Source organism: Podarcis vaucheri (genome assembly GCF_965113315.1).
Source record: "Podarcis vaucheri genome assembly, chromosome: 14".
In the NCBI taxonomy this organism is placed as follows: domain Eukaryota; kingdom Metazoa; phylum Chordata; class Lepidosauria; order Squamata; family Lacertidae; genus Podarcis; species Podarcis vaucheri.
Window position 1 is genome coordinate 12,264,055 of NC_138752.1, and position 18,392 is coordinate 12,282,446.

General features: G+C 44.0%; 1 protein-coding gene and 1 long non-coding RNA gene across 3 annotated transcripts in view; one reads left to right on the forward strand and one right to left on the reverse strand.

Moving 5' to 3' along the window:
* Positions 1-18,392, reverse strand: part of TNFAIP8L3 (TNF alpha induced protein 8 like 3) — a 70,844-nt gene that overhangs the window by 16,191 nt on the left and 36,261 nt on the right. The window contains exons 1-2 of one of the 2 annotated variants that reach the window (XM_082198870.1): positions 14,177-14,511; positions 12,530-12,636 (exon numbers count right to left, since the gene is read on the reverse strand). The exons of the other annotated variant lie outside the window; for it this stretch is intronic. The gene's annotated coding sequence lies outside the window, so the exon portion shown is untranslated. Of the gene's footprint in view, positions 1-12,529; positions 12,637-14,176; positions 14,512-18,392 lie in introns of those variants that run through there. 2 annotated transcript variants of the gene reach the window in all.
* The window catches only part of LOC309518551, a 334,884-nt gene that overhangs the window by 747 nt on the left and 315,745 nt on the right, over positions 1-18,392 (forward strand). The window lies entirely within an intron of this gene.

Sequence of the window (18,392 nt, forward strand, 5' to 3'; positions counted from 1 at the left end):
ATCATCCAAATTGCAGCAGAATTACCACCCCCCCATCTCAAATATTCAGGAGAATATTTCCCCACCCCCGATTTCACCGCCCACAAATAGGATGGGGAATTCTGGGAGATCATTTTTCACTCAACCCTAAAATAAACACCCTGCCTCTGTAGGGATCTTACCTGCACCCTTGGGTGCTCTCTTCATTGGGTCCTTCTCCCTCCCAAGGGTAGCCTGGAACTTTTGAGTTCTCGAAAATGGCCAGGGGAGAATTTCTTTCCAAACAAGACCCAGAATAGCAGTGATGGACTTTGGGCTCTCCAATTTCAGTCACCCTGTGCAACAAAGGCACCCCCGCCACTGTCTCTCACGCTCTAATCTACAGAGCCCAAGAAAGAACAACCTGCTTTAGCTGTGTGTTTTCCAGACTCTGCTGGGATTCGGCTGCTACCTGACGTTCCTCCCCTTCTGCCCTCTTTGCACAGAGCTGCTTATGATGGAGGCCTCCCACCTGAGATCGCTGCACGTTCTTACTGTATTATTTTACCAGCGAATGTATAAAGAGAAACTCCTTTCGCAGGAGAAGCTGGCCGTCATCTTCCCCAACCAAAGAGGTCCAGCGCTGAGGGCCTTCTGGTGGTTCCCTCACTACAAGAAGCCAAGTTACAGGGAACCAGGCAGAGGGCCTTCTCGGTAGTGGCAACCGCCCTGTGGAACGCCCTCCCATCAGATGTCAAAGAGAAAAATAGCTACCAAACTTTTAGAAGACATCTGAAGGCAGCCCTGTTTAGGGAAGCTTTTAATGTTTAATAGGTAATTGTATTTTAGTGCATTATTATTATTATTATTATTATTATTATTATTATTATTATTATCCACCGACTTCAACCCATCCCATTCAGGGGGTGGGTCTGCAGAGGAGTTAAATGCCCCCTGCCTTTTTTTCTGGCTGAAAACTGTACCTCTGAAGTTGTTCTTTACTGTCCCTTCAGAAGGATGATTCTCAGGGGGGAAACAGTGCAGAAGGAAAGCATTAACCCTTCTCCCCCAGATTCCCAAACATGGGATTAAAAGATGTGTTTGACGTCCGTGTCTAGGGTGATACGTACTGGCAGGATATCAAAGATGGAGCAGCAGCAAGCACCTGCCAACATTATGTTGCTATGCTGGTGGTGTATTTTTCGTAGGCTATAAAAAGCTGCCTTATAGTGAGTCAGGCCATTGCTCATGGTTGCCTACAATGCCTGGTTTTCAAACAAAGGCGTTTCCTGCCCCTAGCTGGAGATGCTACAGACTGGGCTTGGAACCTTTTTCGTGCAATGCAGTGCCAGTATACCTGAAGGAGCGTCTCCACATCCATCGTTCTGCGTGGACACTGAAGTCCAGCGCCGAGGGCCTTCTGGAGGTTCCCTCGCTGCGAGAAGCCAATTTACAGGGAACCAGGCAGAGGGCCTTCTCGGTAGTGGCGCCCACCCTGTGGAACGCCCTCCCACCAGATGTCAAAGAGAAAAATAACTACCAAACTTTTAGAAGACATCTGAAGGCAGCCCTGTTTAGGGAAGCTTTTAATGTTTAACAGGTAATTGTATTTTAGTGTTTTGTTGGAAGCCGCCCAGAGTGGCTAGGGAAACCCAGCCAGATGGGCGGGGTATAAATAATAAATTATTATTATTATTATTATTATTATTATTATTATTATTATTATTATGGTCCTTCCCTGATAGCCCGACTTATACCTAGGGATGGAGGAGACATTCAGTTCAGTTCACATTTAAAGCAGGGTAATTTCTAAGATTTGCAGTTTCCAAAGCAACATAAGCACTGAAACACAATATGAAGATGGAAAGAAGATAAAGTCCTTGCCAGAGAAGAACGGCACATCAAGTTGATGGATTATGCTGAAATGGCTAAAACAGGCATAGGCAGACTTGGCCGTCCAGATGTTTTGGGACTACAACTCCCATCATCCCTAGCTAACAGGACCAGTGGTCAGGGATGATGGGAATTGTAGCCTCAAAACATCTGGAGGGCCAAGTTTGCCTGTGCCTGGGCTAAAATGACCAGAAGAATCAGAAATCAGGAAGACCAAATTTTTAAAAGGGAATGGGGAAAATTTATAATGTTTTTAAGTTGAAGTTAGCAGGATTGGAATAACACTTGTAGTTTAATGGTGAATTTTGGACACAATGGAGAGGTAAAAGATTTGGATTATTATAAAAGATGCAGGAGGAAATGATTAACAATAGGATCCACAAAGGGGGGAAGGGAAGTCTAAGAGATTCTTTGGAATCTTTTTTCTATGTTGTATGTTGTATATGTGGCTGTAAGATTTTAATCTGAAAAACCAAATAAATTTATTTTTTAAAAACCCCAATATGAACAATATGACACCCAAGATACTTCAAAACTCACACCTATCTGATTTTTTATGTGCAGTTCTCCAACCAAGGCTTACAGAACTGCACATATTAGTGGGAAATGTGTATGAAAATGAATGCATTTGTGAAAATAATATACATTAGAAGCCGCTTGCAAAAATGCACGCCCTAGCCAAAACCACAGAGAAAAACGTATCTTTTAGCGATTGTGAAAGGATGTCTCCAAATGGTGAGAATGGGAGATAAAGTACCAAATGCAATTCAATGCAAACATGTGAAAAGTGATGCATGTCGGGACAAAAACAACTTAATTTCACAGTGGTACCTCAGGTTAAGTACTTAATTCGTTCCGGAGGTCCGTTCTTAACCTGAAACTGTTCTTTTTTTTTTTTTTATAAAATTTTTATTAGTTTTACAAAAGTTTTTATAACAAACAAACATAAAAGAAAAACAGACAAACAAACAAATATAATTTCAAAATGTCCTTTCATAGACTTCTTTCCTCGGACTTCCCCATACCTCCCCTTTCTGCATCCTCATGTCCAAATTTTATAGCAACTTATAAATGTTCTTTCCCATCCTAATTCATCATAGTCCTTTCTTAATCTGATCTTATATTACTGCAACCCTTTCTCTCTGTAAAATCTCGACATTCTAAGCTTCATCAAGTTTATAATAGTTCTTAAGATAAATCTTAAATTTCTTCCAGTCTTCTTCCGCAGTCTCCTTTCCCTGGTCACGAATTCTGCTCGTCATTTCCGCCAATGTCATATAGTCAATCACTTTCATCTGCCATTCTTCCAAGGTGGGTAAATCTTGTGTCTTCCAATACTTTGCGATCAGTATTCTTGCTGCTGTTGTTGCATACATGAAAAAAGTTCTATCCTTTTTTGGCACCATTTGGCCGACAATGCCCAAGAGAAAGGCCTCTGGTTTCTTAAGGAAGGTATATTTAAATACCTTTTTCATTTCATTATATATCGTCTCCCAGAAAGCCTTAATCTTCGGGCATGTCCACCAAAGATGATAAAAAGTACCTTCAGTTTCCTTACATTTCCAACATTTGTTATCAGGCAAATGGTAAATTTTTGCTAGCTTAACTGGGGTCATGTACCACCTATAGACCATTTTCATAACATTTTCCTTTAAAGCACTACGTGCCGTAAATTTAATACCAGTGTTCCACAACCTTTCCCAGTCAGCAGACATAATATTATGACCAATATCCTGTGCCCACTTAATCATAACTGATTTAACTGTTTCGTCTTGTGTATTCCATTTCAACAGCAAGTTATACATTCTTGACAAGTTCTTAGTATTGGGTTCTAACAATTCTGTCTCAAGTTTTGATTTTTCCACCTGGAAGCCAATTTTCCTGTCTTGTTTGAAAACCTCCATTATTTGATAATAGTGGAGCCAATCTTGTACTTTGGGTTTTAGTTTTTCATGGCTCTTTAATTTCAGTTTCTCTCCATCCTGTTCTAAGATCTCACAATACTTTGGCCATCCGTCCTCCATATTAACTTTCTTGTGGGCCTTAGCCTCTAAGGGTGACAACCATCTAGGGGTTTTGTTTTCCAACAGATCTTTATATCTCATCCAAACATTGAACAACGCTTTCCTTACAATATGATTTTTAAAGGCACTATGCACTTTGATTTTGTCATACCATAGATATGCATGCCAACCAAATGCATTATTGAAACCTTCTAAGTCCAAGATATCTGTATTCTCGAGGAGCATCCACTCTTTCAGCCAGCAGAATGCTGCTGCTTCATAGTACAATTTTAAGTCCGGCAGGGCAAATCCCCCTCTTTCTTTTGCATCTGTTAATATTTTATATTTTATTCTGGGCTTTTTGCCCTGCCAGACAAATTTCGCAATATCTTTCTGCCACCTCTTGAAACAGTCCATCTTGTCAATAATCTGCAAAGTTTGAAATAAAAATAACATTCTAGGCAATACATTCATCTTAATCACTGCAATTCGGCCTAACATTGACAATCTCAAATTTGACCATATTTCTAGATCTTTTTTAATTTCTGACCAGCATTTTTCATAATTATCCTTATACAGATTCAAATTTTTAGATGTTAAATTAACCCCTAGATATTTCACCTTCTTAACCACCGTCAGACCTGTCTCTTCTTGAAACTTATTCTTTTCCATATCTGTTAGGTTTTTCCCTAAGACTTTAGTTTTTTGTTTATTCAATTTAAATCCGGCTACCTGCCCAAATTGTTGGATTATTTCCAACACTCTTTTTGTACTAGTGTTTGGCTCCTGCAAAGTCAATACAAGGTCATCTGCGAACGCTCTTAACTTATAGTGTTTAGTTCCGACCTGTACACCTTTAACTTGCTGGTCATCTCTAATCATGTTCAGCAACACCTCCAGGACCGAAATAAAAAGCAATGGGGAAATTGGGCACCCCTGTCGTGTTCCTTTTTCTATCTTAAGTTCCTCAGTTATTACATTGTTTACAATTAGCTTAGCTTTTTGTTCAGAATATATTGCACCCATACCATTCTCAAATCCTTGTCCTACCCCCATCCCATGAAGATTCTTTTTCATAAAACTCCACGAAATATTGTCAAAGGCTTTCTCCGCATCCACAAATATCAAAACTGCTTTAGTATTTATATTCACCTCTAACTTTTCCAAAATGTCTATTATGTTCCTAACATTGTCTGAGAGGTGTCTTTTTGGGAGAAAGCCTGCTTGGTCTCTGTGAATCTTCTCCATCAATACTCTTTTAAATCTTTTTGCTAAAATGTCTGCAAAAATTTTGTAATCCACATTCAATAACGAAATTGGGCGGTAGTTCTTCAGTTGAGTCTTTTCAGTCTCTGTCTTTGGTATGAGTGAGATATATGCTTCTTTCCACGACTCGGGTGCCTTTTTTCCCTCTAAGATCTCGTTACAAACTTCCTTCAACGGTTGTATTAGCCATTCCTTTAAAGATTTGTAATATCTGGAAGTCAGTCCATCTGGCCCTGGAGATTTGCCCAATTGCATATCCTGAATGGCACCCTCTATCTCTTGTTCTGTTATTCTCTGGTTTAGCTCCACCTTGCTATGATGAGAGATTTTTTGTAATCCATATTTATTAAGGAATTTATCTATGTCCTCTTCATTTTGTAATCCTTGGGAATAGAGTTTTTTAAAATAACTCACAAAGCAATTTCTTATCTCGTTGGGTTTAGATATATTTTTTCCATCCACTTCTAGACTTGTGACTGTATTTAATTTCTGTCTTTTCTTAAGTTGCCATGCCAGAAGTTTACCACATTTGTCTGCCGACTCAAATGTCTTTTGTTTCATTTGCTTTATTTTCCATTCTATCTCTTGGTTCATCAATTCCATATATTGTGTTTGATACAACTTAATCTCCCTCAAAATCTCCTGGGACTTTGGTTTTGATCTTAATTTTTTCTCTCCTTCTTTTATCTTTTCCAAAAATTTTTCCTTTTTCTCATTCTGTTTTCTCTTCTTTATTGAGTTTTGTTGAATCAAAAATCCTCGCATCACAGCTTTACTTGCGTCCCAGATCACTCTTTTTTCCACATCGCCCTTTAGATTGATTTCAAAATAGTCCTTTAGAGTTTTTTGGGCCTTCATGTGGATCTCTCTATCTCGAAATAGGGTGTCATTCATTCTCCATCTAAACTGACCAGTTGTTGTAGATTTCATTTCCATCTTCACGGCGTTATGGTCGGAACAGGTTTTTGGGCAGATTTCTACCTTCTTAATCTTCGGAGCCATTCCACTAGTAACCCAGATTTGGTCGATTCTGGTCCAGGTCATCTTTGCATGGGAGAAAAAGGTTCCCTCTCTTTCAAGAGGGTTCCTTGTTCTCCAAATGTCTATTAAGTCCATATTTTCAGTCATTTCGAAAAAAGTCTTCGGGAGTCTCCCTTCTTTAGTAAGAGTCAGTCTCTGTGTCTTGTCCATGTTTGTAGAAACTACACCATTCATATCTCCCATAATTATCATATTGTATTCCAAATAATCCGTCAAAGTTTCATGAAGTTTTTTGAAAAATTCTGCTTTACCTTCATTTGGCGCATAGATCCCAATTATCAAAAATTTTTCTCCTTGTACCTGAATCTCCACCGCTAAATATCTTCCTTGTTCATCTTTAAACATCATTTTTGGAGCCCACTTCTCTTTTACATAAATCACAACTCCTCTTTTTTTAACTTTGTCCGACGAAATAAATTCTTGTCCCAATTTTTTATTCATAAGCAGTCTCCTGTGTGCTCTGGTTATATGGGTTTCCTGTAAGCAAATCAAGTCCAGTTGTTCTCTGTTCAAAATATGGAATATTTGTCGTCTCTTCAAAGGGCTGTTCATCCCATTACAATTCCAACTAAGGAATTGCAGGGCCATCTTGTTATTTTTCTGGTATTCCTCCAACAGCTCCCAGTTGTTGTTCCTCCTCTGTTGGTGGTGGAAGGTTCTGTCCAAACGAAAGGTTCAGGATGTCAATTACACTCCTTTGCTCAGCAATTGGGTCTACAGTTCCTTTCTGTAGGTCTTCCTGATTTCTTTGCAGGAACCTGTCTTTATCCTGTATCGTCTTTATTTTCACCTTCTTCCCTCTATAGTCAAAAGACAGTCCCTGTGGAAATTCCCACCTGAAGAGAATGGTGTTCTTCTTCAACAGGTAGACCAAATCCTTATAAGAAGCTCTCAAGTCCAAAATATGTTTAGGAATATCTTTAAAGATCTGTATCGGAGAGTTCCCAATTTGTAAGGCCTTTTCAAAGTGCAGTCTTAGAATTTTGTCTCTTTCCTCCTTCGATCTCAAGGTAATCAGACAGTCTCTCGGCGCCTTTCTGTTCTGTCTTCTGCCCAGTCTAAATGCTGTTGTGATTTTAAATTCGTCTTCCTCTAGGTCTTCCCAGAAATCAGCAAACTCTTTCGTTAAAAAGTCCGTAAGATTGTCTCCTTCGTCCTCTGGAATTGATCGTAATTTCAAATTCCTTTCTTTTCTTTGTAGTTCCCACAATGCCAGAGTTGTGTCGTGGTCATAGACCTTCCTGGCAATCGGTTCTAATTTTTCCTGGGTCTCTCCAGCAATAGTTCTGGCTTCCTCCGCAATTTGTCGTGTGGCAGAATTTTCTTGCGTAAGCCTATTTATAGATTCTGTATTCAGGTCAAGTCTTGTTGTTAAATCTGTCAATTTCTGTGAATTCTCTGTCAATTTCTTGGTATTTTCTGCCGTCTGCTTTGTTAGATTCTCCAGAGACTGGTTTATCTTAAGAAGGGCTTGCGACACTGCATCCATGGAGACTGCTGTACCTTTTTCTTGTCCTGTTGTCACTGTAGGAGTTATGCCTGAGATCGAGCCTCTTTTCTTGTGTTGCTGTAGCTGTTGTTGATATTGCCTTGTCTTGGCTCTCGTGCTTATCTCGTCTGCTGGGCCACTCATATCCCAAGGTCGTTTCCCACGAGAGCCTTCTCCTAAAGGAAAATTCCACTGTCCCGAAGCGTAGCAACTTTTAATTTACCCTCTAGAGGGAGCAAATCAAAATGTCCGCAAACAAAGGCAAGGAGTATTTGAAAAGCAAATTTATCGGGAGGCTTCTATATGTATATTGCAACACTTTCTCATTAAATAAAGTCCCAGCCTTCCCTGATATATTGTGTCCACAAAGTCCCAAAACTTTGTATCAAATAAGCAATGAGACTTCCACTTTGTTACTTTCACAAGAGTCTAAAGTCAGTTCAGTGTTCCTTTGTTCTAATAGCAGTTTGTGCCAGGTTGAAGGCTGCAGAGAGTTCCCTTTCCTTTAAGTTGGTCATGCAGCTTATAAGGTCACTTATTCCTCCCCTCTGCCCTGCAAGCTAGAGGGGATAGTCAAAGTCCAAATGTCGGATTCAAGCAGTTAAAAACAATATCCCATACGGATGCAGCTCAGTAACTTTCGTTGCTTTAATTGTCATGCAGTCGGGGGAAGGCAGACTTCCTTAATTTTCGCCTTTCCCGTTTTCAGCCTAATTTCAGATAGTTTTGGCACGAATAGAGGTTCAATCTTACTCACGGGTCTTTTTTTGTCCAAATTGTTCAGGAAGGGAATCGGCGCTCTCCACTAATGGCGACGCGGCTTCACCCTGCGGGCTGGGTAGCGATTCTCAGCACCGCGCTCCCCGTTGTCGTTCCGGAGCCTTTAAAAAGGCTCTTTCTGCGGTAAAGGGGGGCGCTTCAGGTGCCCACCGAATCTCCTTGTTCACAGGCTCCGTTCCTGTGATTTTAGGGGTCCCCCGCTTGCCGTAGCGGGTCAGACCCGAACTCGCAGAGCCGTCCTCTCTCCGGAGCTCGGAGAGGGAGCAGCCATTAGCGCTGGCGCCGAACCGGAAGTCCTTAACCTGAAACTGTTCTTAACCTGAAGCACCACTTTAGCTAATGAGGCCTACCGCTGCTGCCACGCCGCTACTGCGCGATTTCTGTTCTCATCCTGAAGCAAAGTTCTTAACCTGAAGCACTATTTCTGGGTTAGCGGAGTCTGTAACCTGAAGCGTATGTAACCCGAGGTACCATAAGGGTCTAAACTGGCAGTGCCTGGGCAGGAATAAGACCTTGGACATCTCTGTGAAGATGTCGCCCAAATGTGCGGCTAGGAATCAGATCTCAACCCTCTCCTGTAGAACGGGCAAGAACGGACGCTGCTTTCTGCCCACACATACTGTAAGTGCTCTTAAAAGTTCCGTTGCCTTTTAAGGAGTGGAAACGAACCTTTTTTTTTTTTTTAAAGAAAAAATTGGTTTTGCAATGGCACCAGCAAGGGTATCATTTATCAGTTGGAATCCAAACCCCGGAAAGAATCTTGAGACAATCTTACTAATGTTGGAAAGTGGAATATTTCTCCAAGGCTCAGAAAATAAATCTGGATCTGCAAAAGTATTACAACATCCCCACCACCCCTAATATAAGCAATAAACCTTTTACAAATCTAATTTAAATACATTTCAGCCAAGTAACAAGTCAGCAGGCGGCAGGTTTTCTAAGGCTTTGCAAGCAGTAAAACTGCCACATTCTGTGGGCAAAGAACCTCAGTTTTTAACAAGGCTTAATGGGCAGAAGTTCATACAGCTACAACTACAACTAATCCAGAATGCGGCTGCTGGATTGGCGATTGGGAGCGGCCGCCAGGACCATGTAACACCAGTCCTGAAAAACCTTCATTGGCTCCCAGTACGTTTCCAAGCACAATTCAAAGTGATGGTGCTGACCTGTAAAGCCCTCGGCTTTACCTAAAAGAATGTCTCCGCTCCTGTCACCAGCCCCTCTTCCTTGTTTTAACTGGATTATCCAGGGTCTGTGGGACCTTTTGCAAAGTGCCTTAAATAAATACACAAAGAACAAAGAACAGAAGAACACGCACTGTGTCAGTTTGCCCTAAGATGCTTCTATTTATTTTTTTATCACTGCACGACCCCATCCATTGCATCATGTCTATTAGACTGCTTGCCTGTAGGCAGCCGAGAACTGCTTATCTTTTAATATACGAACAGTGCTCAGAGATGTTTTACAAGTGTTTAGCAGTGAGGACAAGCGCAAAGCACATGAGGAAATTCGGGCAGACTGCGATGCTCTTGGGCATTTCTCCCCCCCCTCCCTTTCAAGGGAGCTGTTCTGTCCTATTTGGAGTCTGGAAGGAAACTTTGAAAAGTAGCAAAAATAGCGAATTTTCCTTAGGCCTGGAGCTTGAACAAAGCAGCGACAGAAAGGAGGTGGCAGCCCATCGCTTCCAAAACAAACTTTGAAAGGAGCAGGCATTGAAAAAAAAGGGCAGCTCTGATGCTGTCAAGCCTGGGCAGCAACGCTGAGCTTCAGTTTTCCACCCTGCAAGCCAGAGAGAGAGACTCAGCCTCTTCTCTCCCCCAAATAAAAGTCACCAGGTTCTTTACAGGATCAGCTTCAAAGGGAACTCGCTGAATAGGGCAGCAAAAACCAAGAAGCAAACAGCTCCCAGAGTTTGGCAAGGAGAGGAGGAAGGGACGACCAGAGCAACTTGGTAACAAATCTCTCAGCCCCACTCACCTCACAGAGTGTTTGTTGTGGGGGAGGAAGGGAAAGGAGAATGTTAGCCGCTTTGAGACTCGTTTGGGTAGTGATAAAGTGGGATATCAAATCCAAACTCCTCCTCCTCTCCTCTAGTATTGGGTTAGACACAATCCCACTTTCTTTGCTAGCCTGCAAAGGTTTGCAGGCAGTTGTACTGCTCTGATTCTATCAGTGCATGCCCTGTCCTTTCCCACTGAATCTGCCTGTTCCATAAGGCTTTGGGAAATGGATTGCTTTGAATGTGAAGGTAAAGGTAAAGGGACCCCTGACCATTAGCTCAAGTTGTGACTGACTCTGGGGTTGTGGCGCTCATCTTGCTTTATTAGCCAAGGGAGCCGGCGTACAGCTTCCGGGTCATGTGGCCAGCATGACTAAGCCTATTCTGGCGAACCAGAGCAGTGCACGGAAACGCCATTTGCCTTCCCGCCAGAGTGGTACCTATTTATCTACTTGCAATTTGATGTGCTTTCGAACTGCTAGGTTGGCAGGAGCAGGGACCGAGCAACGGGAGCTCACCCCGTCGCAGGAATTCGAACCGCGACCTTCTGATTGGCAAGTCCTAGGCTCTGTGGTTTAACCCACAGTGCCACCCGCATCCCTTTTAATGTGAAAGGGCTGGATAATTGTAATTATCTGATCCTACTAAACTCCCGCTGCCTTGCGGGAGATATCCGGGACTCCAATTCCCAGTGACCATGGGTGATGGGAGTTGCAGTCCAGCAACCTCTGGAGGGCCACAGATCCCACACCCTTGGTTCAATTCCTGTTTTCAAACTTGAAAAAACTCCTGAAAGAGTCAAACCTTGGTTCTCAAACTGCTCCGTTGCCAAATGTTTCAGCTTCCGAACGCCGAAAACCCAGAAGCAAATGCTTCTGTTTCCGAATGCGCCTCAGAGGTCAAACGGCTTCTGAGGAGTGTTTCTCAGTTTCCCCCATTGAACTTGTTGACAGCCCTTTGATCCCCGGTTTTCGAAGTTTTGGAAGTTGAATGGACATCTGCAATGGATTACATTCAAAAACTGAGGTTCCACTGTATATGGTTTTACTTCTATCAATGTCCGATTGTTTTTTAACAAATGTCCCCCCCCCTGTGTTTTTAGCAGTTCTCAGTTTTACCTGTAAGCCACCGTGAGTCCCGTGAGGGAAAAAGGTGAAGCATAAATAAATATATGATAAAAAGGTAAAGGTAAAGGGACCATTGACCGTTAGGTCCAATTGCGTACGACTCTGGGGTTGCGGTGCTCATCTTGCTTTACTGGCCGAAGGAGCCGGTGTACAGCTTCCGGGTCATGTGGCCAGAATGACTAAGCCACTTCTGGTGAACCAGAGCAGCGCACAGAAACACCATTTACCTTCCTGCCAGAGCGGTACTTATTTATCTACTTGCACTGTTGTGCTTTCGAACTGCTAGATGGGCAGGAGCAGGGACCAAGCAACGGCAGCTCACCCTGTCGTGGGGATTCAAACCATCGATTCAAGCCCTAGGCTCTGTGGTTTAACCCACAGTGCCACAATGTTCTGCAAATGTTCTGGTTTATTTATTTTCCTGTCCCACTTTCACTGTGTTGCAGCACCAGAGTGCCCCTCCAGATGGCAATCATGTGGTAACTTTGGGGGGAAATAAAGCAGAACGGCAGGGTGTGTGTGTGTCCAGTATAAATCTGTCCCTAAAGCACCATTATTATATCAATGATATGTTCCAGAATGTGCATCTGCAGAACAACCCAGAATACCAGTTTTGGAGGAACCCCACACCAGTAGCAGAAATTCTAAAACCCAAACTCATTCAGGTTTTATTTTTCATCCCTTTCCAATAAATCCCCAGATTGTAGGGATAATATATGCAGAATACGGCAAATGCTAAAAGAAGGTTTTTAAAAAAGAGCACAGGAAAGCTAAAATCCAGAATCCAACTTTCAGGGAACCTGTCCCCCTCCCAATTCCTACCCAGAAAGTTTTCCCTCAGAACAGTCTCCATGTCTTATGACATTATTCACCTAGTCCCCTGACATCTGCTCCCCCCCCCTTTCATTAAGCCTCAGTGATAACTGTACATATTTAACTAAACAGCTATGCTTGGTTTTTTCCTAAACCAAACCTTATTAGGCCATGTTTATACCGAACACCCTCTAGAAGACGCTATGCCGTTTTCATTCGCCTCAATCTATGTCTTGTTTCCGTGATCAAGAAGCTAAACAGAGACATCTGAAAGGGAGAAGAGGGGGGAAAACCCCATCCCATTTAAAAGAACTACGGCCAAGTTCAAAGTTTTCATACTAACATATCCTCTATTTGCATTTTCTGGAAACAACTGAAGACATTACTGAAGACAACAAGCTTTTCCTGATGAATGAATGGGTCTCTGCCATTCCCTGTATTGTTTTTTAATGTATCTCATGTTCTTTTAAATCTCATGTTCTTTTAAATGCTGTTTTAGTTGATCGAGGCAGGTCTGTGGAAGGCATTAATAATCATAATATTTTGGTGACTGTCCACCTTGTGGGAATGATTTCCACCTTAACCCACCTGCGGATTGGCCCTTGTGCAAGAAACAGGCAGGCTTTGGGCTCGTGAGCTGCGCTCAGATTTTCGACCATCACATCTTTACGATCTAATTGAAAGTTTTATTGGCTTTCCTTTCCCTTTTTGTTTCCGTGCCGGATGCGCCTGCGAGAAGGCGAGATACGGTGTAAAGCCAATTTGCAAAACAGGACAAGGGAAAAACAAATTCTATTTAACGTTAAAGATTGCAAGATGAGAGCAGGAGGAGGAGGAGGAGGAAGAGGAAAAGCCCCAAGCGATGGGGGCAGAAATTATAGTACCATAAAAGATATCGAGGAACACTGGAAGTTGAGAAACACAAGGACAATTCAAGCATCGTGAACGGAATCAGGAAGGCCTACTCAAAAGGAGGCGAGATAGAAAAGGGACTGAGATCTCTGCAGATCCTCACTTACAGGGTGGGGAGGGGCAGCAGGAGATCCTACCCCAGTAAATTTTATTATGTGTCCCCCCCCCCGCTTCCACCCACTCACAGGTCCATCTTTAGCATATGCGGTGTCAGGATGCTAAGATCCTCCCAGCGCCCCCAAATTTAGTTTAGCCCCTCCTCAGTGCCGTTGTGATTGACAAGCGCCGCTGCCAATGTGTGTGTGTGTGTTTAGTGGGTGTGGGGGAGGGTTGTGCTGCTCTCTCCCCCGCCTCCCCCTCCCCCCCACCCTGTGCGCCCCTTCCTGCCCCCAGCCAGGCCGAGCTAGCAATACACTACAGACAACAGTAAGCTTTTCTTGACACGGTTCATGGTAGAACTCTGGGATTCCTCCCCAGAAACTTTAGTGATGACCACCAACTCGGATGGATTTGAAAGGTCTTTAGACAGAATCATTTAGGACAAGACTATCAGAATGGCAAGGGACGCGGGTGGCGCTGTGGGTTAAACCACAGAGCCTAGGACTTGCCGATCAGAAGGTTGGCGGTTCGAATCCCCGTGACAGGGTCAGCTCCCATTGTTCTGTCCCTGCTCCTGCCCACCTAGCAGTTCAAAAGTACGTCAAAGTGCAAGTAGATAAATAGGTACCACTCTGGCGGGAAGGTAAACGGCATTTCCGTGCGCTGCTCTGGTTCGCCAGAAGTGGCTTAGTCATGCTGGCCACATAACCACATGAGCTGTACACTGGCTCCCTCGGCTAGTAAAGCGAGATGAGAGTCGGCCTCAACTGGACCTAATGGTCAGGGGTCCCTTTACCTTTACTTTATCAGAATGGCTATGCTCTATCTCCACATTCAGAGGCAGCAAGGCTTCTCAATGCTGGAAACCAGAGGAGGGGAGAAAGTGCTCTTGTGTCGGGTCCTGTTTGCAGGTTTCTCAAAGGCATCTGGCTGGCCATTGTGAGAACAAGATGGGAGGGAGTTCCCTACTTAAATGTGTCACCTGACGCCATTGTGATGTCAGGTGATTGACAGGTGGGTGACCCTATCCACTTGCCAAACTTGTGTATTAGGATAATACCTGGGAAGACAGGCAAACTAATGCCAGTGTACTGGAAGAAGCAAAGATCCCCAGTGTTGAAGTGATGATTCTTCAACATCAAATTTGTTGGACTGGTCTTGTTGTTCAGATGCCTGATTATCGTCTTCCAAAGCAACCACTCTATTCCAAATTTTAAAATGGAAAGCGTAATGCTGGTGCTCAACAAAAGAGGTTTAAATATTCTCTCAAGGCAAATCTCAAAAAATGTAGTATAAACACCGACAACTGGGAAACACTGGCCTGCGAGTGCTCCAATTGGAGAACAGCCTTTACCAAAGGTGTCGTGGGCTTTGAAGACGCTCGAACTCAGGACGAAAGGGAGAAATGTGCTAAGACAAAGGCACATTTGGCAAACCCTCACCATGATCAACTCCCGCCCGGAAACCTATGTCCTCACTGTGGAAGGATGTGTGGATCCAGAATTGGCCTCCACAGTCACTTACGGATTCACGTTTAAAACTGTGTTTATGGAAGACAATCTTACTCGGCTATGAGTGAGAAGAAGAAGATTAGGATAATAAGAACACAAACACCGGCATTTTATTTTCCCCATCCTCACTCCCTTTTTTTCTTATTTTGTCACTATCTTTTTATAAATGAAATATTAACGACAACAACAGTTGGGTGGGTGGAGGGAGAGGCAGGTCAAATCTCGTTCTCCACCACCTCTGATTTCCCATGATAGAAGCAGGCTAGCGAAAAACAGGGCTTGGCTCAGCACCCTTCCTCCTGTGAATCATTGCTCCACAAACGCTTTCCGATTAGCTTCTTGCAATTCAGAGGTAGGACACAAATAAACGTTGACGGGGAGGGAGGCGAGAGACGCCCAGAACTGCGAGCGCTCCGGCCTGCCAGCTAGCCAGAGCAGAGAAAGCTGTGGGGAGGGGGAGCGAAATGGGGTGGGTGCTTTGAAAACGTTGTATGGGGAACTGGCTTTGAAAAAAAAGAAATGGTTATTCATTGGTTCATTCATGAACTTGCCCCGCCATTCAGAAGATTTGGCAGGGGAAGCGGAGGGCAGAATAGGGCCTCGGCTCGGCCGCTGCATAACGATGACCAAAAATCTGTTTCCATCTTCTCGAAGCCAGTGGGTCTATTTCACCTTCATCTCTCTTGCAGTATTTCGAGACTACCCAAGTGCCAAGAGAAAACAAAAAATCCTGACCTGCGGTTCTAAAGAGAGAAGCAGCCTTTCCTACAAAGGCACAGGCAGTTGCTAAGTTGCTCCCTAGACCCCCCAAGATAGATCAGGTTTCGGGTTTTCTTAGTGACTGGGCATGTGCGTTGGAATAAGACTTAGATTGTTCTTGAAGGCAAGCTGCCAGCCCATTTCCCTACACTATAGCCACCTCTTTGGCCGACAGAGGCTCTTTGCTTGTAGCAGCTGCCTAACAGGCAGAAATCCAACAGGACCAGCTTCCCCAACCCAGCGATGGGGCAAATCTGGATTTCCTGCATGGTGAGCTGTTTGCTTGTGTTTAAGAAGCAGCATCTGTTTCAGAGAAGTGGAGGTCTTTCCCTACAGGATGACCAGGCAGAGAAGCCAAAGCAGAAAATGAGGGTAAACAGATGCAATCAAGAGCTCCTGCACATTTTAAAGTATTTATGCTGAAGACAGAATTTTAATGGGTGCAGCTGGGAAGGCTGAGATATTATCTCCTGCAAGGCTATTGAAATATACAAGAATCTCTGCATTGGGTCCCTCTAGATTTGAAGCCAGGGTTTTGGACTCATGGCCAAGGTAGCCAAAATAAAAGTAAAAAATAAATAAATAACAGTGCAGACCTTCCAAGTGTTCCTATTTTCCAGGGACAGTCCTGGATTTACAGAAACCATCCCGGTTTCTGATTTGATCAAAGAATGTCCTGCTTTTCCTTTGGACGTCCCTATTTTCACTGGGGAAATGTTGGAGGGTATGGAGTTATGTGACCCCCAAGCCAAGGGTATAAGTAGCTATACAGTTGGACCTTGGAAGGCAAACAGAATCCGTTCCAGAAATCCATTCAACCTCCAAAATGTTCGGAAACCAAAACACGGCTTCTGATTGGCTGTAGCAAGCTCCTGCAGCCAATCAGAAGCTGTGGAAGCCCCATCGGGTGTTTGGATTCCAAAAGTAGTTCACAAACCGGAACAGTCACTTCCGGGTTTGCGGCATTTGGGAGCCAAAACGTTCAAGAACTAAGCTGTTCAAAAACCAAGGTATGACTGTACAGTGGTACATCATGTTACAGACGCTTCAGGTTACAGGCGCTTCAGGTTACAGACTCTGCTAACCCAGAAATAGTACCCCGGCTTAAGAACTTTGCTTCAGGATGAGAACAGAAATCGCACGGTGGTGGCACGGCGGCAGCGGGAGGCCCCATTAGCTAAAGTAGTACCTCAGGTTAAGAACAGTTTCAGGTTAAGAACGGACCTCCAGAACAAATTAAGTTCTTAACCCGAGGTATCACTGTACATTCTTTGGAAGACATCAGAAAGCAGCCTTTTATAGGGAAGGTTTCTTTAAAATTTTTATTTTTTAAAATGTTTTATTTTGTCTTTATATATGTTGGAAGCAGCCCAGAGTGGACAGGATATTATTATTATTATTATTATTATTATTATTATTATTATTAGACATACCTATTTTCATTGAAGAAATGTTGGTGGGTCACCTTTAAGGCCAGCATTTGCTGGAATGATTGATGCACATACCACAAACTTAGGCATGTACGATTAAGGAGGCTTAAAGTGAGGGGGATAAATGCATGTCTCTCTTATCCTAGATTACATTTCAACCACCCAAACTTCAGAGGGTTCCATACATACACAAACCCTTTTCTATCTAGGCAACGAGGAGGCATGGTCCCGATCCAAGAATACATTCCTCCCAGACCGAACACTCTAGGAAGGTGATTGAGAGAGCGGTTGCTGAACAGCTTGGTGGGTTTCTGGATGAAACATCTGCTCTGGACCCATTCCAGTCCGGCTTCCGCGCTGGTCATGGGACCGAGACGGCTCTGGTCGCCCTAACAGATGACCTTCGTAGACAGCTGGATCGAGGCGGGTCAGGGCTGCTGATTCTTCTAGATCTATCAGCAGCTTTCGACATGGTTGATCACGAACTTTTGGACCACCGCCTTACCGACGTGGGGATCCAGGGCACAGTCCTTCAATGGCTGCGCTCGTTTCTCTCTGGTCGGGGACAGAGGGTGGCGCTTGGGGGGGAATTGTCATCGCGCCACTCCTTGGTGTGTGGAGTGCCTCAGGGCGCGATACTCTCCCCGATGCTTTTCAACATCTTTATGCGCCCCCTCGCCCAGCTTGTTCGGAGTTTTGGGCTGGGTTGCCATCAGTATGCCGATGACACCCAACTCTATCTGTTGATGGATGGCCATCCTGACTCGGCCCCAGACACACTGACCAGATGTTTGGAAGCTGTGGCTGGATGGTTACGTGGGAGCCGGTTGAAGCTAAATCCTTCGAAGACAGAGGTCCTGTGGCTGGGACGGGGCGATATGGGATTGGGGGGGCAACTCCCATCTCTTGCGGGGGCGCAATTAGTGCCAGCACCGTCCGTTAAGAGTTTGGGTGTAATCTTCGACATCTCCCTTTCCATGGAGGCGCAGATTGCAGCTATAACAAAGGCGGCATTTTTCCATCTCCGCCAAGCTAAGCAGTTGGCTCCTTACCTCTCTCGCCCTGACCTAGCCACTGTGATCCACGCGACGGTCACCTCCAGACTGGATTATTGTAACTCGCTCTACGTGGGGCTGCCCTTGAGACTGACCCAGAAACTCCAGCGGGTGCAGAATGCTGCAGCGAGACTCCTTACGAGGTCTTCGCTGCGAGATCACATTCACCCGGTGCTATACCAGCTGCACTGGCTCCCGGTGGAGTACAGGATCAGGTTTAAGGTGCTGGTTTTAACCTTTAAAGCCCTATATGGCCT